The following is a 22,521-nucleotide window of genomic DNA, read 5'->3' on the forward strand; positions in this document are numbered from 1 at the left end:
GACTGGGAATTGAGCAATCAGGAAAATTTTTTTATAAAGTGGAAATCTAATACAAAGGGAAAACTGGCTGTGGATAGCTAGCTAACTGAATAAGTAAATAAATAAACGGTTTCACTGTTGCGTATGCCAGTTTGTAATGGTTAAAGGGCTCATCTACCATTCTCTTTACATTCTTAACCTCTTCTTGGAGTTGGGAATAATGCATCCTCTTGTAAGCACATTCTAGGGGACACTAAGTTAAGCATCTCCCTTGAGCCCAAGTACACCCTCTTCCAAATAGGAGCCCTGTTACTCTCAGGAAGTCGTAGAATCTCAGAAGAATAGCAGCTGCAGCAGCAGCTGTAATACTGAATAGAACCTTAAGTAAATAGCCTAGAAGGCCAGTGAACAATGAATTACAATAAACCAACTATAATTAGTAATAAAAGCCTTAAAATAACTTTACTCATGAGATAGTATTGGTCATATCCTTGCTATGTTCTGGAAATAACAGAATCATTTTTTCACCAATGTAACTACAATGGTAATTAAAAGCTGATTTAGGATCAAAGGCAACCTGAAGGTTATAAATGTAAGTAGCTGGCTCTGAAAGTATAAATATCTTGTTCATATTCACATCTTCACCTTTTTTAAAAAAGTGGGAAAGGGTTTTTGGAGGCTTTTATTTTTTTAAGCTGAACAAAATCAGCTGATAAGTGAAGTAAACCACTCAATACAAAAATATTTTTTACGCCTAAAACATTTAGGGGAGAGAGGACACAAGGCAGCATGAGAAAAAAAAAATTGGCTGTTTATACTATGTTTTTTATCTGGATAGGGAAAGTTTTAATTGCTAATCTCATGATATAAGATGTGACAGAAATTCGGAAATGGCGGTGAATAACATAGGCAAAAGTAGTTGCATGACGCTAAATAGAAGAGGTGAGATTTGGTTAGACCCAGAAAGTTTCTACCATTGCTGTGTGGTAGAAACATCTATTTATCGTTGTAGTTTTCTCACCATTTCATAATCACTTATTGTCATAGATTCAAAAATTGTCTATTTGATGAAATCATCTCTAGATATAAGCACAAAACCACAGCAGTGAAAATGTATCAAAATATTTAAGGGCAATGTTAAAAATTTATGTCATATTCTTAGATTCAGTGCTTCAGAATTAGCATAATATATTAACAGAGAGTTTCCAAGGGAAAAAGAGTATAATCCCATGTAAGTTGGTATTGGAAATCACGAGCAAAACAAAGATCGACTAGTCCTCATGGAGTTCACAGTCCAGCTAAAGAGACAGGCATTAATCCACTAATGACACAGATCCATGTACAATGACAACAATGCGAGGTGCTATAAAAGGGAAGTTAAGGAGGCCATGAAAAGTGTAGGACAGAAGAACTAGCCTAGTCTGGGGAGAGTGGAGAGGTAGTCAGAGGATGAATCCCTGGAGACTCCTTTGCTGAGAAATGAAGGATGACCACTACATAAAGGGGCCATGAGGAGGACGAACAAGGGAGCCTATGCAAAAAAGTTCCATGGCTAAAGGTGGCATGGCACATAAGAGGGACTTACAAAAAGCCATTTTTTGCCCACAAGAAAGATATTTTGAAAATGTATCTGTTCTGTTCGATAGTTAAGCAGGAATGGACAATCTATGACATGAGTATTTCCTCTTCCCTCTTCTGTGCTGCTGGCATCTTTTCATGAGTTACCACATAGCCCCAGAATCTTCCTACCATAGCGCTCCACGAATTCACCAAGGCTAGCAGCAACATATTTGTTAGCCCTATCATAGAGGGATGGAAGCAAGCCTTTATTTATCTGCTTGTCCCCAAGATCCAAGTTCCTTTCACATGATAAGTCCTCAATAAACATTGCATAACTCAAAGCATGAAGGAAGATCATGAACTATGACAGTGACAAGATAATAAGGCTGTGATTTATTCATTCATTTGTTAAAAAATATTATTGAGCATCTACCAACTGCCAAGGTCTCTGGGGGGTAGAGTCACAATCAATACAGAAAAAGCCTTTATTCTTATGGAGTACACATCCTAATTGGGTGGAAAGAGACCATAATAATGTAATTAAATCAATAAAAATAATAGATTATGATAAATGCTATAAAGACAATAAAAAGGGTAATGACAGAATAACATATGTTAGTCCAAAAAGCACTATTAGGTAATATCTGAGCTGAGACATGAACGAAGAAGGAGAACAAGTCCACTTTGGGAAGCATAGCTAAAGAGCAGCCAGACACAGAAATCTCAGGTTGAGGAACGGCTGGAATATTCCAGGTAGAGAAGGAAACTCATGCCGGTTGGAGAATGGTAAGCAAGCAAGAACGGTGTGTCATGGGGCTGGAGAGTTAGGCAAGAGCAAAATAATGCAGGGCCATTTAGGTCCAGAAGAAAAGTTTATTTTAGATTGTCTTCTGAGACCAAGGGGAAGTGAATAAAAGGTTTTACGTAGAAGAATGACACCTTTCGATGCGTATTTTACAAAGATCCTTCCGAATGTTTGGTGAAGAAGTGCATTTCAGAGCTGCAAGCAAGAGAGCGGGAAAACATACCTAACACCAATAACCATGAGGCTCTGTAAATAGAGAAAGTGTCTGTCTGTCTTGGCTGCAGGGAGAAATAAAATAAAGCAGAACAAATATGTCAACATACTGAGGTGAAAATGAAACAACTGCCAGAAAAAGATTATGGCATGATCATGTTACCTAACAAAAACAAAATAAATTAAAAAATGTATGAACAAACAAATGAATGAATGAATGAGTGAATCAAACCCAAACATGAACTGAGGCATTTGTTCCTATAAGGCCTACAAGCATCATGGGTAGACCAAAGAATACCTATCTTCAAACAAGTTCCTTTAATTTGAACTATAACATGTAACATGATCCTATCCCTAATTCCCACTCCATCAGGCAAATATTTTCATATTTTATAGGCATATTGCTTTGAAAGCAATATTTTTCTGTTATCTGGCATAAAAAAATTTAATGCCTCAGACTAATTTTTTGCCTGAACTCCAAAGGAAACTCTTGTAATGATATTCTGATTGATGTCAAGGAACACACTGTTTTAATTCGTTTCAGCTGTGACAATGTGTGCTCATTTCTCTTCTCCGTGAAAGTGCACGTTCTGCTTGTGGCCACCTGATTCTCAACACTGGGTTGTCCACTGTCATGATTTGACCTGGATCACTGATTTTTGACCTTGGCCTTTTGACCTCTCCCATTTCTTACCCTGACAGTGTACGCTCTTTGGCTTCTGACCTAAGCTTTTCTCATTAGCAGGCACTAATGAGCACTTCGGTCAAAGCAGAGAGAAGACCTTGTCACACCTCTAGGTCTCTTGGAACTTATGTACTGCCAAGGCCTCACTTCCACCCCAAAGAAGAGTGAGCTCAAAATACATTTACAAACTTGCCATCACACAAATAAAAGGTTCTACTTTGGATATATCTTACTAACTGTACAAGGGCCCTTAGCATTTGAGTCAAACAAATTTCTACCTTTTTACATGGTATCCTCCATAGAGTTATTGGAATAATATGAATATCCAACATATTCAGAGTATTTATTGTGTTCCAGACATTGCTACGTTTTCCACATGTTATCTGATTTAATCTTAATAACAAGCTCATAAGATGGGTTCTATTATAATTCCCATTTTACAGGTTGGGAAACGAAAACTTGAAGATGTTAAACAGCTTGCCAAGATTATACACTTAGAAAAAGGGCAAAGACAGAATTCATCTCAAGTCTGTGTTGTTTAAAAATCCACACCCTCAGCTACTAGCTCGAGTGTCATCCGGGAAAGAAGAAAGTGAAACACTTACTCCTCCACACTATATACTATGCTTTATTCTTATATTCAAGAAAGATTTAATTCATGTCATAATATGAAAATAGGATGTTTTAAGGAGAAAGTTTCATGTATGAGTCAAAAACTTGATTATTATTATACCAGCTTATCTAGAGAAAAAGATTTAAAATATTAATAACAACATTAATTTTACCCACAGATTATTTTGGGATTGACATAATATCAAACAGCAGGCTAGGTGTTCAAATTCTAAATGACCAATTCTTAAGACAAGTGTCTAAAACTCAAGTTACACCTTAATACATTCAACTGAATTTTAGTGTCACAGCTAACTTTTCTCACTCCTGAGTGAATTATTTTTCTTTCTGTCTTTAAATACGAGGGAAAAAATGTGTATTTTCAAACAAGATGCTGTAAAATTTGCAGAATATTGAAAATTCCCCTTCAAGGCTAGAAAACTCAGTTTCTTTAATAATTCAAACCTTTGTCTTCCTAGGTGGGCTTCACAACTGCAATGAAAAGTTAGGAAGCATGAGACTGCCTGACTCCCCCAGGAAGCAAACTCTTCGTAGCATACCGATCAGAACATTTTTCTCTTTGTCTTCAATAGATCAATAATACTGAGGTTGCCAAAGTATCTATCCAACAGAGGACTCCATTTCAGAATTCATCCATGAAATGTCTTCAAATACAACAGCCGATATTATCTGCAACTCATCAATTTCTTAGCTCCTCTGACCATAGCTGACATGTATCTAACATCAAGATTTCTTATTCCAAGTCTTTTACATTATAGCAATTTCCTTTGGGATTATATCGCAGTAAGTAACATGCTCTTTAGGAACTATTTAATTTTTCCTCAGCTTGTTCTTTTTCCTAACCCCAGCCCACCCCAAATCCCACAGACTTGTCATTTTTAGAGTTGAAGTATTAGCTTTATCATGAAGTTTCTTCTCTATAGGAACAAACAAGCAAAATGAAAGTGAAAAGAATGGATTGAAAAGCCAAAAAAAAAAGCACACCTGGAAATGTCTAGAAAGCATACATACACACATAACACACAAGCAACCCATCTTGTATATAAAACAAGAAAAGACCAAAAAAGTCCATCAAAACTCCACAAAAAATACAGAAATGTCTCATGTCACAGGTTCAAAAGTCAGATATTCCCATGTGTTTTCTGTTTTTTTGTGAGGAAGATCAGCCCTGAGCTAACATCCATGCCAATCCTCCTCTTTTTTGCTGAGGAAGACTGGCCCTGGGCTAACATCTGTGCCTATCTTCTTCCACTTTATATGGGATGCCACCACAGCATGGCCTGACAAGCGGTGGATGACAAGCAGTGCGCGTTTGTGTGCGCCCGGGGTTCCGAACCCGGGCCGCCAGCAGTGGAGCGCAAGCACTTAACCACTACGCCATGGGGCCGGCCCCACCATGTGTTTTTTAAAAAGTAAAATGAATGATAAAAAATGATAAATTCCTTTTAGTTGTAGAATTCTTAATAGTTCTCAGAGTGCTATTACATATGTTATCTCACTGTCTTTTTAAAACCTTTGAACAAATCCTAAGTAACGTGCAATTTGCCTCAGTACTATATTGTGTTTCTATTTTATGGAAGAAAACTGTAAATAAGGTTAGAGGTGCAAAAAACCAAAACAAACCACTTACTAAACAGAGAAAAGGTATCCATGAAGGCAGCAAAGACAGCTGAATTTCGCAAAAGCACATAATTAACTATAGCTTGGAACTTTTCCAAAATCTCATTCACCAACTGGCTAACACTTAGACTGAAACACTGGGTGACAGGAAGAACTCTCAGGGTGAGGGCCACCAACTCTGAGACAGTCATACTCATTAGAACATATCAAGTCTCCCTCCACTATGGACACTCTCTCTCCAGTGCAAAAGGTATAATATATACAACCAAGGAAAAGGACACTCGGTTGTGTGCTCATTTAACAGAACTCCCAAGTCAGGAAGGTTGCTTAGATTGAAAAGAAAGATCACACTAGTGAAAAATGTGAACACATAAAATTGAAACTTGATAGAGTCATAGATGGTGGATTTTATATCTACGTCTATACATGGACATCGATATAATTTTTTAAAAGTTTTCTGTTATTAGTTCCTTCAATCATTTAAACAACTTTCTTTACGCACCGACATAGACACTGGGGGTTAAAAAATGATTATGACACTGTCTTTATCAGCAAGAAGCTCCTGGCATAGAGATGAAATCAATGAGTAGGAGAATTATGATAAGTGGTAAATTGACAGTGTAATGAGGGCCCTGGATAACTAACTTAGCCTGGGTGGAGGGAAGAGCAGCTGTTTGTTTTTTCGATAAACACATGCATTTTTTTTTTCATGTATGTGAGCAGCAAGAAAGGTTAGAATCCTGATTAAGAACAAGAAAAATACCAAATGAGGCTATTGTTGACTTGCATATTTACTTAGGAACAAGAATTCACAGACACTTTGATTGAGTGAACACAGTAGCAACTCTTTTGGTTTATGACACACATGCTGTCATTCCTGGTGATTACCTGCAGAAGAGCTTCAACGGGCTGGGCTGCTCTCAAAACACCACACCGAGCCGTCTGGTTGTCTTCGTTGAATCTAAAAGACAAGAAAAGCATCGTTAAAGCTATCAGCTTATGACACAAAGGTAGCACTGAGAATAAGCGATATGAAATATCCACACCAAAAAGATCTGCCCACCAAACACAGAGAACACCAAGGACAGAAGTGGATTAGTGAGTTTATCTCAGAAGTGACAGGTTTCTGCATTTCAGAAGCATCATGCTGGAGTGGGTGATGGAAGAGCTTTATATGAATAAAACCAAGATCCCCATTCACTGGGAAACCTTGGGTTTCTTTTTTGATCTATACCCAGTTTGGAAATCCTAGATTAACCCGATAGAGCCAGTTTTTCTTTAGTCTCAGTTGCTGCTTCCATGAGGATTTGAGCCGATTCTGAGACGCAATGCCTGTCACTATAACCATTAACAAATATGATACGGAAGAAAAGAAAAATATTTAAAAAAACAAAAAGCAAACTAAAAAAAACCCACCTATAGCTTTTAATAGTTTTGATTTCCTACCAAAGGCCACACTAGCTATTTATTTGTCTCTCTGTTGGGTGACTGTATGCATTTCATCATTTATAGAAAGATAATCAGAAAGTCATTATTTGTCTTAGGTTTGGACCTAATTCAATTCAGTGCAAAGACACACAATGAACAAGCTTTAGGAAAGCTGTGAAACAAGACACTTGATATTGTGTCGATATCCCATGCACATGCCTTTATACTGGGTTCAATCTTCCATGAGACTCTTAGAGAACTTACAACAAACAACAATAACACATTTGTGAATTTCCTTTAATGTTGGTAGCACAAGTTAAAAACAATAACAATAACAAATTACATTTGGGCTTTCTCCAAGCATAAGCATGAGAACGAAGGTGACAAGGCAATATTTAGGAACATGCAGAAGTGTAGAGAAACTTGATGATTTTATCAGGTTTTTGCATTGCTTTGGGACTTTTCTCTGAGTTCAATAGGCAATCAGATGAAAACTGTCAATTGTAATAATTGGAAAATATTTACTTCGCAAAATCTGATGTTGGAGCTCTAAAATGTTTCTCATTCTACCTACATTAGAGTTTCTGGAATTACAGTCATAAGATAAACAGTGGAGATGTACACGCAGATGTTTTGGCCTCTATTTCCAAGGTAACTGTACTAACTGCTAATTTTTAATGAATGTCAGCTCTAGAGAGCTTTGCTTCTTGGATCTAGTTTTTTAAGAAAGAACCTAAAACCCTCTGCATAAAACTGTTTTGATGGGCATGATAGTTCTCTTTGCCTTTGAAAGGAAAACAACAATAATTAAGCACTTAAAGCTTCGATGGATGAGAGGGTTTTTTTTCTATTTTTTAAAAAAATCATCAAGCTCTTTGAAACAGGACCTATATAACTACTTTCATCATAATTATCAACCTCTCAGAACAAATTTTGTACTCTTTATGTAAAATCTGCACGAAATTCCCTAAGTCTTAACTATGGAGAAAATTACTTGCCACCAAAGTTTACCAAATGGTACTGTAAAGAAATACTAAACCCATTAGAATGACATGTTTCATTTACCAGAAAATATTAAAATCCTGTCAATGTGATTTTCATCAAGAAGGTTTTCACTGAAATAATAAAAAATAAATGAAGAAAATCAAATATAGTCATCTAGTTAAATATTCATTTTCTTATCTTTAGGGAGCTGTTTATTACACTTTGAAAACCTGGCCTTTAGTAAAACCTTGTCTGGTTTTAAACTTGTTATCACACCACAGCAAATTCTAAGAGGGCTATAAATTAAGCCCATTATTATTAAAAAGCCAAAATAACAAAGTGTCCTCCTTCCCAATCCAGGAATTATCGAAGGAAACTGTGATCTAAGAAAAAAATATCTAGACAGTCCTTTCAGGGCCAGCAAGTGAAGCTCCTACAGCACAAATTTTAAGGAGGCACTCACTCAGAGTTAGACTCTGCACTTGCATGAAGCTGAGAGCAAGGGCCTCCTTAAATTTTGCAGCCTAGGCACCTCATTTATTTCACGCTGATCCTAGCTCTGAGTCAGTCCTCTGGCAGTTGTGGTAATGGTATTTAATTTAAAAGTTTTATTGATAAACATTAAAACAACAACCATAAAAAATACTCTTCATGTATTTGATAGAACTATAAGACAATATGTTCTACACAACTGCAACTTAAATAAGAAAACATGAATTTTGACATATATAATTGAGAAAATCAATGAAAAGATCTAAAGTAGACAGAAAGGGTAAGAAATAATTACCCTCAGGAGGTGCACTGAAGAGAAGCAAAGTCAGTAGTACTAGGGAAAAAACAAGCAGAAAAGCAGTAGAAAAAGAAAAAAGAAACATAGTATGCAGAGAGCAAAGAACTCAATCAAGAAGACACATTACTCAGTAAAATAAAACAAAAACAAACAATCAAAATGCCTAGGTAGAAAGTGGAAAGAAAATGGTTACATAAACTAGGATTTCAGTCCTTGATGCAAACATAAGCCTTGTCATAGTAAGTGAACTTTGAAGCAAGTTAATTTCTGTGAAACAGGTTCCTCGTCCATCAAGTAAGAAGGATAGAAATCAGAATAAGTAAAAATCACAGCAATAGCAACTGTATTTAAGTACTACCCACGTGAAGGCACTTTGAACAAGCATTATCTCAGTTTTACGACAACAGCCCTGGGAGATAGGTATTGTTCCTATTTTACCAAAAAGGAAATTCTGATGATAACATAATGCATTAAATCATACACACACACACACACACACACAGACACACACACACAGCATAATGATAATATATTACGTTAAATATATAAAGCTCTTAGCAAGGCATCAAGTTGTGGAAGCTCAGGGAAGAGTAGCTATTATTATGGTAAATTAAAAACCTATTTACTGAATGCTATTTTAATATAAACAAAAATTTTTTAAATTTCTTATTTGGATCATTTTAATTTATTAGTTTACCTTTTCCCAGATACCATTCCATTAATGCAAAAATAAGAAGCAAAAGAGGAGTCAATAAGCATTGTCACCAATCTCCCCCAAAAGGCATGATTAGATTTGGGGTTTTGGAAGTCCCAGTGAATTCATTAATTCTTATAAAAACAGAATATCATTGGAGTGTTACATACAAAGGGTGAAGAAGGAGTAAATTGGAGGCCATGGATTTTCATAACAATACAAATGAAATGCTAAGAAGCTTAGCAGGGATAGGAGCTGTCACATTGACAAAGCCAAGGCACCCTCTCCTGCCTGTGACAAATCTAGACTTCAGAGGCGGAGCTGGAAAACAGACTCTGGAGGCAAGACAGACATCAGGATACACCTGGGATAGACAACCATCTTTGTTGGAACAACAAATTTCTTAGCAGTTCGTGAGCTGACAAATAGAAACAAAGTCCCCCAAAAGCTGTTAGTAGTTGTACAACACAGAGACTTAGCCTACAGTTAATACTTTTGTCTTACAGGAGCTTCAGGTTTCAGTTTTAAGTGTAGAGCTAAATACTGTTTAGAAATGTTTTCATTTATTTTTTTCTCCACTTTGCTAAACAAGGATGGTGTTTGTCTAAGGATGGTGTTTGTCTACTCAAAAGAAAAGCTTATAGCCACAAGTCTGTTATCTATACATAGAGGTCCGGAACACTGAGAAATTTAAAAGACAAACAAATAAACAACAACAACAAAAACACGACATAGTTTGATAGGAAACATGACTGAGCAATTTCAACTTGCCCTCTCCTTCCAGGAATACGTTCGAGGAAACACATCACTATTTACTGTGCTGACTCACATTAGGAAGCAGGATGTCAACGGGACCTTAGCTGTTAGTGCCATCGAGGCTATTCTGACCCCTAGTAACCTTGTGTACAGCAGAGCAGAACCCTGCCTAGTCTTTCTGTGCCATCTTCTCATCTTCTGGCACTATATCAGACATGCTCCACTGCTATTCACAGGGTTTTCATGGCCAGTTTTTTCAGAATTAGGTGGCCAGATCTTTATTCCTAGTCTGCCTTAGTTTGGAAGCTCCACGGAAACCTGTCCATCATGGGTGACTCTGCTGGTATTTTAAACACTATTGGCATAGCTTTTAGCATCACACCATCATGCAGCCACCACAGGATGACAACTGACAGATGGGTGCTGTGATTCCCTGACCGGGAACCAAACCTGCGCCACAGTAGTGAGAAAATCTTAACCACTAGATCACCAGGGCTGGCCAAGGGGACCTAGCTGATTAAAAATTATATATCTATATTTTTCATCAGCAATCATTTCAGAAAACAACATAACTGAAGCCAAAATGACAGAGCAAATGTAAGATTACCCCATTCTCATTCACACTATGTAGATGCTACTGTATTGGAAAATTCAACAGGTGGAGTCTAGACAAAAGAATCCAGTAGATTCTTAATGGGTCATGGAGATTTGCCTTTGAAGGTAGCAAATATCCCAAATGCAGTTTCTGGCTTCTTGAGGGAAGTTGTTGTCCTTTGTTGTTCTATGTAGTGAGAATGCTTATGGGACAGGCTTTATTCAGTTTAACAGAAAGTGTTACAGCTGAACCTCACCAACCACAGCTAATGACGCAGATGGTCTGAATCTGAAGACAGTGAAGAGACAAAGTGCTGTGAAACCTGAAGGCTCCGGACTCAAAGGTTCTGGGTGGAGAAGGATAGATTGTAGGTGTATTGGAAGCAGGGCTGCCAGGGAGGAGGTTGCTGTTGACTTTGAAGATGCAGATTATTTTGCTTGGGAAAGGAACAAGAGCGGACAGATTTGGGATATATTTTGGAGAACCAATCAGTCTCATTTCAGAAATCACTATAACATTAGGCATTCTACGATCACCCTAACTAGCATTGAAGCCTAAACCCCAGTCAACTCTATCACATTACCCTAATTCTATCTTCTTCCTAGCCTTTATCAATTATGAAAATATCTTGTTTACTTCTTCATTGTTTTCTCTCCCACTAGAATGTAAGCTTCTAGACAAGAGAATTCTGGATTTTCCACCCCTATGTCTCTAGCACCAAAGAATAGTGCTCAACACTGTTAAGCAATAAGCAAAATATAAAAACAATATAGAAATAACTATATCTTAAATAGTATGCCATAGTTCAGTAAAAAGTTTACTATCTGTTAAATAAGTATATATTACTAAATATACATTTTAACATATTATACATAAAAAGTATACATAATATACATACATGTTTTGAATAACAATGAAATGAAAACCCATATGGCTACAGCTGTCTTAAGATATAGAACATTGCTGTTATCTTTGAAGCTCTCTTCCAGACAGGCAGGCCCAGCTCAAACAAGGGACATAGATCTCTTTCTCCATGAAGAGTCTTTAATTTCTTTGCTTTTTTCTTGATTGATCAGATTTCCAAAAGAGAAAAAGTATTAAACAACATGGTATACTGGCTGGAGCTGTGGATACAAACTTTTTTTGATTATATGCCCAGCCATAAATCTTTTTGTGATATGCATTCATTATGTAACTATTTATTTATTCATGAACTATATACATTTGCTACTGTGCAATGTATTTTACACATTATAAATCCTAGAAGATAATGAAATGTACAAAGTGTACTTTTATAAAAAGATGAAATTAAAATATTTCATAAATTTTATTTATATCATCTATTAATTATACAAAATCAATTTTTTCTCATTAAAGATATTATCATTAGCATTATTAGTGCTATATTCCATTAAATGTAAGATGTATTATTATTTCATGTATCACTAGGGAAGAAAAAATACTGCCAATTTAACTATCACATGCTACCCATCAATCATAAGGTACAACTCTAATTTCAGAGATGTTAAAATGCACACTTTATTTATAACCAATGGAAAGGAGTAATTTTTTTTAAGGGAAAATCCAATGAATATAGTTCATTAGTTTTGAAGATTATGTTTTAAAACCATAATACAACACTTTAACTGCCTTGCTATAAGGTTATTTTAATTCTAATCTTAGGTTTCATGGCTGCCATAGCTAGGAAAAAGATACTTTACAAATATATATATGGATCCAAATATAAGAAATAAAACATTGGATCATTTCTCAATAATAAAAACTTTTTAATGCAATCTATCATTTATGTGAAAGGTTTTAGTGTTGTATTTGCAAATTCTCTGGAAGGAGTACCTTTTAAAATTTTTACAAATGACTTAAAAATGCACTGAAACTTCATATGTGGAAGACTTTAATACAAGTTCAATGATTCTGCATCTAAGTTTGTGTTTGTGTGTGTGTGTGTGTGTGTGTGTGTAAGAGACAGAGGTTTATCTTAGACATTTTTCTTCTTATAGCTGACACACTTATAGTTTTCAGAATGGAACAACGGAAGCATTTTTAAGCATCCACTTCCAAAATGTTTTCTTCATAGCACAAAAACAGTCACTTTGACGCTCAATGTTAAAATGTCACCTTTATCTTGAAAAATTCATTTTTAGTGGACAACTTCTTATCAGATCATAATGGTTTTGGCTCATAATGTGGCTGAGGAAGACTGTACTAGCAGTAGGAGTACAGCCAGCTCTGTTATGTTCTTGTTCACTTGTGCTAATACTACCAATATTATTTATTACCTGTATGTCTTTATAGACATCTTTTAATATGAGCTGTCCATTCTCTGACAGTTTATCATATAATCCTTATTTTTAATTAAACTCTAACATCATATCATGTTGAAAGTGACCTAAAAATGATGGTGTAACTGTCAACTACTCCACAATGTGGAAAGCTTACTATTCTCCAAATAGCCCATGAGCCACATAAGACACATCACCATCTGATACATGCAATGAATATGGGCATGATGTCAATGGATGTATTAATTCTCAGCAAAGTACAATTTCTTTCTCATCGTAATATAAAAATAATCATAAGCAGAAGTTCTCATATTGCCTTCTGGAACCTAGTGAACAGTCCTGTGTGTCTCTGGGATGGGCACACCCTCTGTTCGACAGCACTGGACCAACACTGGATTTTGAAATGGGTCCTAGAGGTGGCAAACTTAAAAGCCAATGGGTGCCAGTTTTACAATGTAAATGGGAAAAATGGGCTGGATTTTGGCAAACTAGACAGTGCATGGCTCATCAAAGGAGGCAACTCCTATAGATAGGCCTAGTATTGCTAGATCTGAATTTTAGTGAGAAACTGGATAGCCACATGTTTACATGAAATTTGTCCATTTGCAAATGCTGAAAAGAAATTCACAGTTTTTATAAAATGCTAGTGGACTAAACCAAAACCATATGTGAGCTGGATTTATCCATGGGACTGCCAGTTCATTTTTTGTAACTAGATATAAAAGAGAGCACATAGAAAAAAGAATATAAAGAGCAAAAGAACAAGAAGAGGAGGAAGAGGAAGAAGAGGAGGAGAAATAAGGAGAAGAAACACATTCTGAGGAGATTACTAAATCAATTATCTTAACCTCTTGAAATAAATGTCATATGCAAAAGGCTTTTTTCCATTTTAATTAAAAAATTCCCCTTAAAAATAAAATTAAGGAAAAATTTCAAGAGCTTCATCTCAAACTGCACTTTATTGGAAGCTGATCCAGGATATATATCATGCAAAACCTTGTAAGCACCAATTTAACTGTGCAATATTAACCATATGTTAGACAGAATAGATAACAAAATTCCTCCCCACCCCCCTTCCCTGCCTGCCTACATTCCTTCCTTCTTTCCCTCTATAATTCTTTCTCTCCTTACTCCCCTGAGTGCCCTCTTTCTCTCTCTCTAGTTGGTGGGAAAGGTTGTCTCTTAAAAGTTATTATAACATACAATGAGCTCCTCCATACAGTTTCTTGAGTTGGTTTTTGGAAATTAGTATATTGAAGGTAAAATCACGTAAAATGATAATAAAATAAACTACTATAGTCGTGCAAGCTACTATTATCATAGACCAGGCATACAATCAGGTTTCAGGCATGTAGTCTTTTTTTGGTGCTAATACTGTAAATCGCTGCTTTATAAAAAGCACTCTTGCCAATAAATAATTTATTCACATTTTAATGTTGTCTTTGCAACACATTCATCATAACAGATTTGTTTTTTGCCAATGTGTATTGGAACATTGCCAACAAGAACTGCTCATAAAAATACGACCTCCCTCATTTTTTTTCCAACGAGATGATGTAAAGAGAGGAACCCAAATAATCCAAACAATGTTTAACACCTTTAGCATATGTTGGAAAGCAAAAATGAAGACTAATGTTCTCCTAGATAGCTCATTCAATGTTTATCTTGATGACTAGAAAACAAGCAGCCGAACAACCACCGAACTGAATTACAATAAAATATACGTTTTTCAGAGAGAGGAGCACAAAATCACTTTTCATTTGGCAGGCTAAGTATGCTATATTTGAACAGAATGTTACATATTCATTTCATTCATCATTTAAAGGCAGATAATCAGGAAGTCATTACGTGGCCTGCATTGGGCAGCTATTCGATTAGAGCATAATCGAGCACTCTGTAATTCAGCCAACGCTGACAGGTTGGGAATGCATAATATCCATCCTAGGTATTTTGAATGTGGGGAAAAGTATGGGGCAAACAGTATTTGCTGGTCAAAAGAGGCCACCAGGATAAAAGAGAAGACTTAAAAAGACAAAAATTTGTTTATTTACTTTTCCTCTTTTTTATTTTTATTTCTTTTTTATTGTTCAGTTAATTTTGCAAACCAGCAATTATAAATTTCAGTAACTTATTTGGGAAATAATCCTCTCTGGACTCAGAAGACTCAACGTGACATTTTGGGTCATGCTGGCATCCTTCTACGGTGCTCCAGACTGACTGTTCGCAGACTCTTAGACACAAAGGTGGTAAATTAAGGCAAAAAACTGCTTTCATCCAGAATTTTATGAAGAGGGGAGCTGGGATTGGAAGTTAGAGTGCAGAAGTGGATGAGAAGGTAGAGTAAAAATTGGATAGATACTGTCAGCACACCTACTTCTTTTAAGTATTGCCAATAAAGGCTGCCATGGCTTTCCACTACTGTACTGACTGTTCCCCGCTTGTCAAGTTCCTCCTCCTCCCTTTACCTTCCTACCCAAATCCAAGGTGAAGTTTCATTCAGAAAAGAAATCTATTATACTGCAGTAGGAAACTTTATTAGGTTTGGAAATATAATCTATTTGGCTGAAGAATTTGTAAAAAGTTACTAATACTTATTCTATTTTTGTTACATTAGTAACTAACTTAGTGATTTTTAAGAGAGGGAGGAGTATTTTATCATTAGTATTTGTATTAGTTTCCTAGTTCTGCTGTACCCAAGTACCACAAATTGGGTGGATTAAAACAACAGAAATTTATTCTCTGACAGTTCTGGAGGCTAGTAATCTGAAATCAAGGTATTGGCAGGGTTGGTTCCTCCTGAGTGCTCTGAGGGAAAATCAGTTCCATGCCTCTCTCCCATCTTTGGTATTCCTTCACTCCAATGCATCACTCCAATTTCTGCCTACATCTTCACATGGCATTCTCCCTGGGTCTCTGTGACTTCATGTGCCTGTCCTCCCATAAGGAACTCACTCATTGAAAATTAGGGGCCCATCTTACCCCAGCATGACCTCAATTAATCACAACTACAACAATCCTATTTCCGATTAAAGTCACATTCTGAGGTAGTGGGAGTTAGGACTTCAACATATCTTTTGGGGGGGATACAATTTAACTCGTAATAGCATTGTTTAGAATTGCTGGCACATGGTAATAATAAAAAGCAGATTGACTTTTAGTTGGTCTTATTACTGTTTTTAAATTGTCTATTAAAAATGCACTCCTTTATTGCCGCCACCTGTGGAAGTGCACCTGGCACTTCCACTGCCCGCTTATGATACCCACTGCCTTGACTTGGTCAAAAGACATATTAAGACACAGGAAATATATGAGGAGGAAGCTGTAAAGAAACTAAATTCTTGTGATCACAAGAATAGAATCAGCCAAGGACAGAGTAATAAAGGTCACAACTAAGAAAGAAGAGAACCTCCCCGCTGCCCTTTATTAACGGACTCCCTCTCCATTTTACTGATATTACAAGGCACATGTCCACATTCAATTAAATATTAATAGAGTCTGGTTCAAAGATGACAACGTAAGAGGATCCTAAACTCACCTCCTCCCATGAACGGACGCAATCTACAGCTATAGTGGAACAACTTCCTCTGAAAAAACACCTAAAAACTGGTTGAGCGACTCCTGTGCACGGGGGAAGGAGACAGGCCCACCTGGAAGGGGGTGGAAGAGGCTGGGACACAATCTTGTCATAAACCCTCCCCCTGGCAGTGATTCACAGTCCGAAAGGAACTCAAAACCTGGATCTTCTCCCCGAGAAGGATCTGAACCCCACATTGTGCACCCCTTACTTCTAAGACCTGCACCTGAAAGATGACCCCCCAAAACATCTAGCTTTGAAAATCAACAGGGCTCATGTCCAGGAGACCCATGGGCTATAGGGATCTGAGAAAAGAGCTTGCCGCTGGGACTCACCTGCCTCAGGCCACAGCGCAGAAGCTGGGATTCTAGGGGCTCCTGCACTTTGCGAGACTCATTTGCTTGACTTGCAGTTAGCCCGCAGGGCAGGCATCTGATTTGACACACATTTGAGGCCTGCTACGGTGCTCTCTCAGGAGCCGACTGGCGGGCGCCATCTTTGCTCTCGTCCTCTGCCTGGAGACGCATGCGCTCTTGTGAGCTTTACCTTACCAGCGAGACCGAGTGGCGTTTGGGAGGAATTTGAGTTCACAGCAAAGCGTGAAATCAGCTGGGGAAGTTGTAGATGGTGAAGAAAATGGAAATGCTGAGATTACAAGTGCAAGAATCTGCTTGGCCACTGTTCCTGTGTCTTCCTTCTCGCAATGGTATAGTCTTTATAGCTTAGAATATGTAACAGTAACAGGATAGTTAGATGGAAGGTTCAGCCAAGAAGTGAAGAAAATCAATACCAAATTCCCAAGTGAGATGCTAAATAAAGATGCATATTTTTCAAAGTAAATTTGTGTAAATCTATGAGATCAGCCTGAATGCCCTTATCTGTATCAAGGATCTGAAAGTACCTGGAGAAGAGGAGTGTTTGTGACTTGAGTTAATGTCTGTGATGAGTCCCACCTATACCAATGAGAGGGACTGGATAAAATGACTCCCACTTCAAGCTTTGTTGGGAGATGCTTCAATGAAACCATTTTAGGGAGTTTGATATGTACCCTTCATGCTTAGGGTGTGTAAGGACTGGGGTCTGACTTGCACCTGAGAAATCTAAAGGTGGAGAAATGAGATGGCTGCTGCTAAATGATGGGTCAGGAATAGGTGATGGCATAAGACAGCCTGCCCTTCTAGTCTGTTGGAGTAAAGGATGTGTAATTTGTCCTATAGATCAGAGATGATCCATGTGTGTGAGAGAACCATCATGGGTGTCCTTATGTCTTGTCCAAGGGATCTAGAGTGGCAAGTGTTGTTCAGTTGATAGAAGCTGTAGGAGGAAGCTCTAAAAGACAGGCTGGATAACAGGGCATTTCCAGCATCAAAAGATCTGCAGGTGAGAGAGGCCAGTGGTGGGGGAGACAAGGATTTCTGTGGAGAGTCCACAAAAGCAAGGAAAAAAAAAAACTATTTTAAATTTCTGCCAGAACCAGGGAATGCGAAGCCACCTCCCAAATTTATCACAGTAAGAATTTTCTTGTCTGTTATCCCCGGCCCCCAACACTCCTCACTGAAGGCATTTCTACCTATAAAAGATTTCACTTGGAGGAGGAGAGAGAAGATTTAACTTTAATCAAATGTAGTGATTTTGTTATTGTAAGAGGATATACATTTTACTATCAGAATGAAAACTGTTTGTAACTTTAAGGACCACAGTTTGGTTGTGTTTTTTTTTTTTTCTTATTAACCCAGAATTGAGCAGAAACTCACGGTGCCTGCCTAAAATTTCACAGAGGAGCAGGGGAAAAAGTAAACCCACTGAGTGAATTGAAAGAGAAAATGAGGCTCAAAAATAAAGTTGCTATATGATTGCAAATCCTATTTGTTCCCCCACCTGATTTCATTCATGTCTATAAATTTATTTTACTTCACCTTTCCTACTTGCTGTCAGTGCTCCATGGAAGGTACTGGACTAGAAGTTGGTGGTACTCTTTCTCCTAGACACTTTTTTAAGTTGCTTGCTAGTAATTGAGGCAGCTAGAATGGGTGAAATAGAAGGGAAAGACGGCTCACTTCCATATCTTTTGACTTTCTTTCTACTTAATATCAGTAACATTCACTTGGCGAATAAGGGTACTTACAAAGGGAATGATCAGAATTTGGGTAGGCTGGGCTGAGCATCCAGCTTATAGAGTAGAAACAAAGTTTTAAAATCTGCCTAGATTCTTCTTCTCTTTGTGTTCTAGCCACAGTCCTCCATGATCAATAATGCTTTGTCTATAACTGTTCTCCTATTTTTTGATGTGCATAATTTTATGATGCACATTATCTCAAAGAAACATTTTAGCCATTTGGCTTTTTGCTTAGAGTTTTTAAAGACTATTTTATGATTAAGACATACATAAAGTACAGATAAATACATTATTTTTACCTCTCTTATTTGTTATGTATGATATATGTAACAATATTTTTATGAGTGCATTCTGGTCCTGGGGCAAAGACACCTTGAATTTTAGTGCCATAGCAAATGCCAAGAAAGTGGCACCTGGAGGAATCCAGAATGTTTTCAGCCTAATTGGTGGTACAGTAAATCAAATATGCCAAAGACCATGAGAAAGTTATAGCTCTGAATATTTATTTTGGAAGATGGATGTTATGGGTTGAATTGTATCCCTCCCAAAATAATATGTTGAAGTCCTAACCCCCAGTACCTCAAAATGAGACCTTATTTGGAAACAGGTTCTTTATAGAGATAATCAAGTAAAAATGAGCTCATTAGGGTGTGCCTAATCCAATATAACTGGTGCCCTTATAACAAGGGGAAATTTGGACACAGAGAAATTCGGACATTCTCGCACAGTGGGAGAATGCAAAGTGAAGACACATTGAAAGAAGAAGGTCTATGTGATTGGAGTGATGCATTTACAAGCCAAGAAATAGCAAGGATTGCCAGCAAAGACCAGAAGTTGGAAGAGACAAGGAAGGATTTTCCCCGAGAATTAACAAAGAAAGCATAGCTCTGCAGACACCTTGATTTCAGACTTCCAGTTTCCAAAACTGTGAGAGAATAAATTTCAGTTGTTTTAAGCCACCCATTTTTTGGTACTTTGTTACGGCAGTCCTAGCAAAAGAATACAGTGGGTTATTGAGGTGCTAGAAGAGTCTGAATTAAAGGTGGAATTCAGAGAAGACATCATAATTTTAGAAAAAGAATTTAACTTATATAAATTTTGGAGAAAATTTACGTCTTGAGTAAGGCCAGGGGAAGCACAACATGTATTCAACAAAATATTCTACAATTCTATGTACTACATGGGTTTCTTTCTGCTCAATATTATCTCAGGGCTTCAAGGGGTCATACTACAGAAGTGGGGTTTGATGGGGGAGCAAGAGTTGAGTGGTGGTAACACATTAAGTTCTCATACAGCTATTATAAAATATCACCTATTTTTATATTTTATTATTACCACTTTTTGTACATTTTTGCCTCCCCAAATTAATTATAGGTTTCTGAGGGCAGAGAACATCCTCTACACTTTGTAAAATCCTCTAAAAATAGGAAATTTCTTTGCACACAGTAGGCACCTAATGAATTCAGAGAAAAGTAAAAATATCAGAATAGTGCAAGACTATGTTTTTGAGTCACACACACTTAAATCCTCTGTATAGGCAGCTACATACTCTCCATTACAAAAGACCAACTTGGTGCTATTTTTTTTTTAATCCACTGCATTTTAATTAGCTTTGATTAACAGTGCGAAGAGCTAAAAGAAAACAGGATCCATTTCTTTTTTTTTTTTTTAGTCAATATGCAGGGGATTTACATTCACTAGTCTAACTCTCTCACATATCACCAGCAGAATTGGGCCCTAAGCAATTTATTCATTTGCAGCCATAATAAATGACTCAGGGGATTGAAATGGTGAAAGAGTCTGTCATTTGAAGATTTGTAGTGATTGGTTACAATAGGAAAATGAATTCCACAAAGCCAACTAGAGTATGTATAATGAATTCATTGCTTCAGTTACCACAAAAACGAAATACCAAAAGGTTTAGTTCCCACATATAAAACAAAAATCACTGGCAATATCATGTGGAAAGCAAAAATGTCAGGACAACTGAATCCAGTGACAGTTACGCATGTAAAACAGTACAGGCTGTTCTGGCATCTTAGGCAGCAAAGATAGTTCATACAACTCCTGAAGATTCTTTGTAATTCTTGTTATTGTCTGTTGTCCCTTAGCTTCACACTTACCTTTTGATACCAATGTTTCTATCCTTGGGGCTGGAAGCCAGAAAACCCTGCTTTCAGATCCCCTTGCCAACTGGTTTCCTCTTAGGTTCTGCCAGTGGGAGGTACCAGTTGCAGATTAGAAGACTACAGCAAACGAGAGGGGTTTTTTGTTTCATTGGTTTGTTTCTCTTTTGCTTTCTTTTTTGCTGCTTATTTCAGTGCCTTTGGCAGTAAAGCAGAAGCAGTAAGGAAAAGAGTGTGACCCCAGGCAGCAGCATGGGTGGCAGGTTCAGCAGCATCGTGGAGTGCAGGCTCTCTTAGCAGCACTGGTGTGGCTCCAAAAGCGCGATGAGCACCTCCAGCACCTCAGCAGCAATTGCAGCCAGATATGGAGCAGCAACTTGAACTTTAAGCAATAACAATTTACCCATTTGCTCCTCCAGCCCTCCTGTATTCTCTCTGCTGCTTTTCCAGCTCCTCAACATCTCCAATTCTTTGTATTAAACCTCTGTCTTCTTGAAATGTCTAGAGTGGTTTCTGTTTTCCTTACTGTACACTAATTGATGCAGCATTATACCAAGAATGTCCCCAGAAATAAATAAATCTGGAATTGGTTACTAATCTGATTGGGCCTAAATGCAGTCATGATCTTATTGCCAGTAAAAAATTGGAACTTGGTAGTCTATGCCATGCAGTGACAACACAGTCATTGAAATTATCCCGTCATCACCTGGGATGATGTACCTATTAATGCTGAGCGTGAAGAGGCCAAGTGACTGCTTCATGGTGCACATGATTACCAGGACTGAGGGAAAGTTAGGTAGCTTCTGATTACACTTGAGAGTTTAAAGAAAGAAAACGCCAATCTCCTGGCTTTAAATTCTCAGCCTGAAATAGAAAAAGAGGTTCTGTGATGGCCCTAATAGAGTCTCTTATGAGGTTGTAGAACTGAGCCACTGAAAATCAGACCCAAAATTTGACCCTATGAGTTGTAGAATAACAACATAAGTTGAATTCACAGCTTTAGCATGTTTCCTATGTAAATATCAGGACAATGGTTAACAAGGAGTAGAACTCTGAAAATTGTCATGAGGATCTCTGAGTGGATTCAGATTAATCTGTAATCTTTGAAACTCCAAATCTCTTTGAGGAAGCAGTCCTTGTTCCCCAAAGAAGAGGAAGGGAAGAGCCTTCCCCTGCTTTAAGAAACTATAATAAGCTCAACTGAGGCAGTTACTTTGCAAGATGCTGCCAATTAATTTCAAGATACACCCTCATCCCAACTTATTGCCTTCCTGCCCCAAATTACAGTCAGATCCCTGTAGGTCCAGGATTATAAAAGCAAAGTTTAGCCTAGAAGGAGATAGCTTATATACTGAAGAAATTGTAAGACTCAGTTAGTTTATATGGGCAGAACTCTGGTAACATGTATGGGAAAGTATTCTGAGATTGTTGCCAAGGAGGACAGAACACAACAATGGATTCAATATGTTAGATTGATCAGGTGGCATGGGTCTAACAGTTTGCTGGGTTGGTTGACTGGAACATTGACTCAATAGTGCTACATAGTTAATGAGGCTGTGATGACAGAACTTCCCTGGAATAATGTTTAAGAAGGAATCCAAAGATTTAGGAGACAGGAGTGCTGCAGTATATTTATCATATGCTACCCACTCCCTTGCCCACCGCC

The 22,521-nt window shown here is 37.4% G+C and overlaps 1 long non-coding RNA gene across 1 annotated transcript in view; it reads right to left on the reverse strand.

Annotated features, from left to right (window-relative positions):
* The window catches only part of LOC147917202 (uncharacterized), a 172,309-nt gene that overhangs the window by 38,522 nt on the left and 111,266 nt on the right, over window positions 1–22,521 (reverse strand). The window contains exon 3 of the long non-coding RNA XR_015552070.1: window positions 6,381–6,453. This is a non-coding gene — a long non-coding RNA (uncharacterized LOC147917202). The remainder of the gene's footprint in view (window positions 1–6,380; window positions 6,454–22,521) is intronic.

The sequence above is a fragment of the Ceratotherium simum genome, chromosome 4, assembly GCF_057802395.1.
Source record: "Ceratotherium simum simum isolate JZ-2026a chromosome 4, ASM5780239v1, whole genome shotgun sequence".
Taxonomy (NCBI): domain Eukaryota; kingdom Metazoa; phylum Chordata; class Mammalia; order Perissodactyla; family Rhinocerotidae; genus Ceratotherium; species Ceratotherium simum.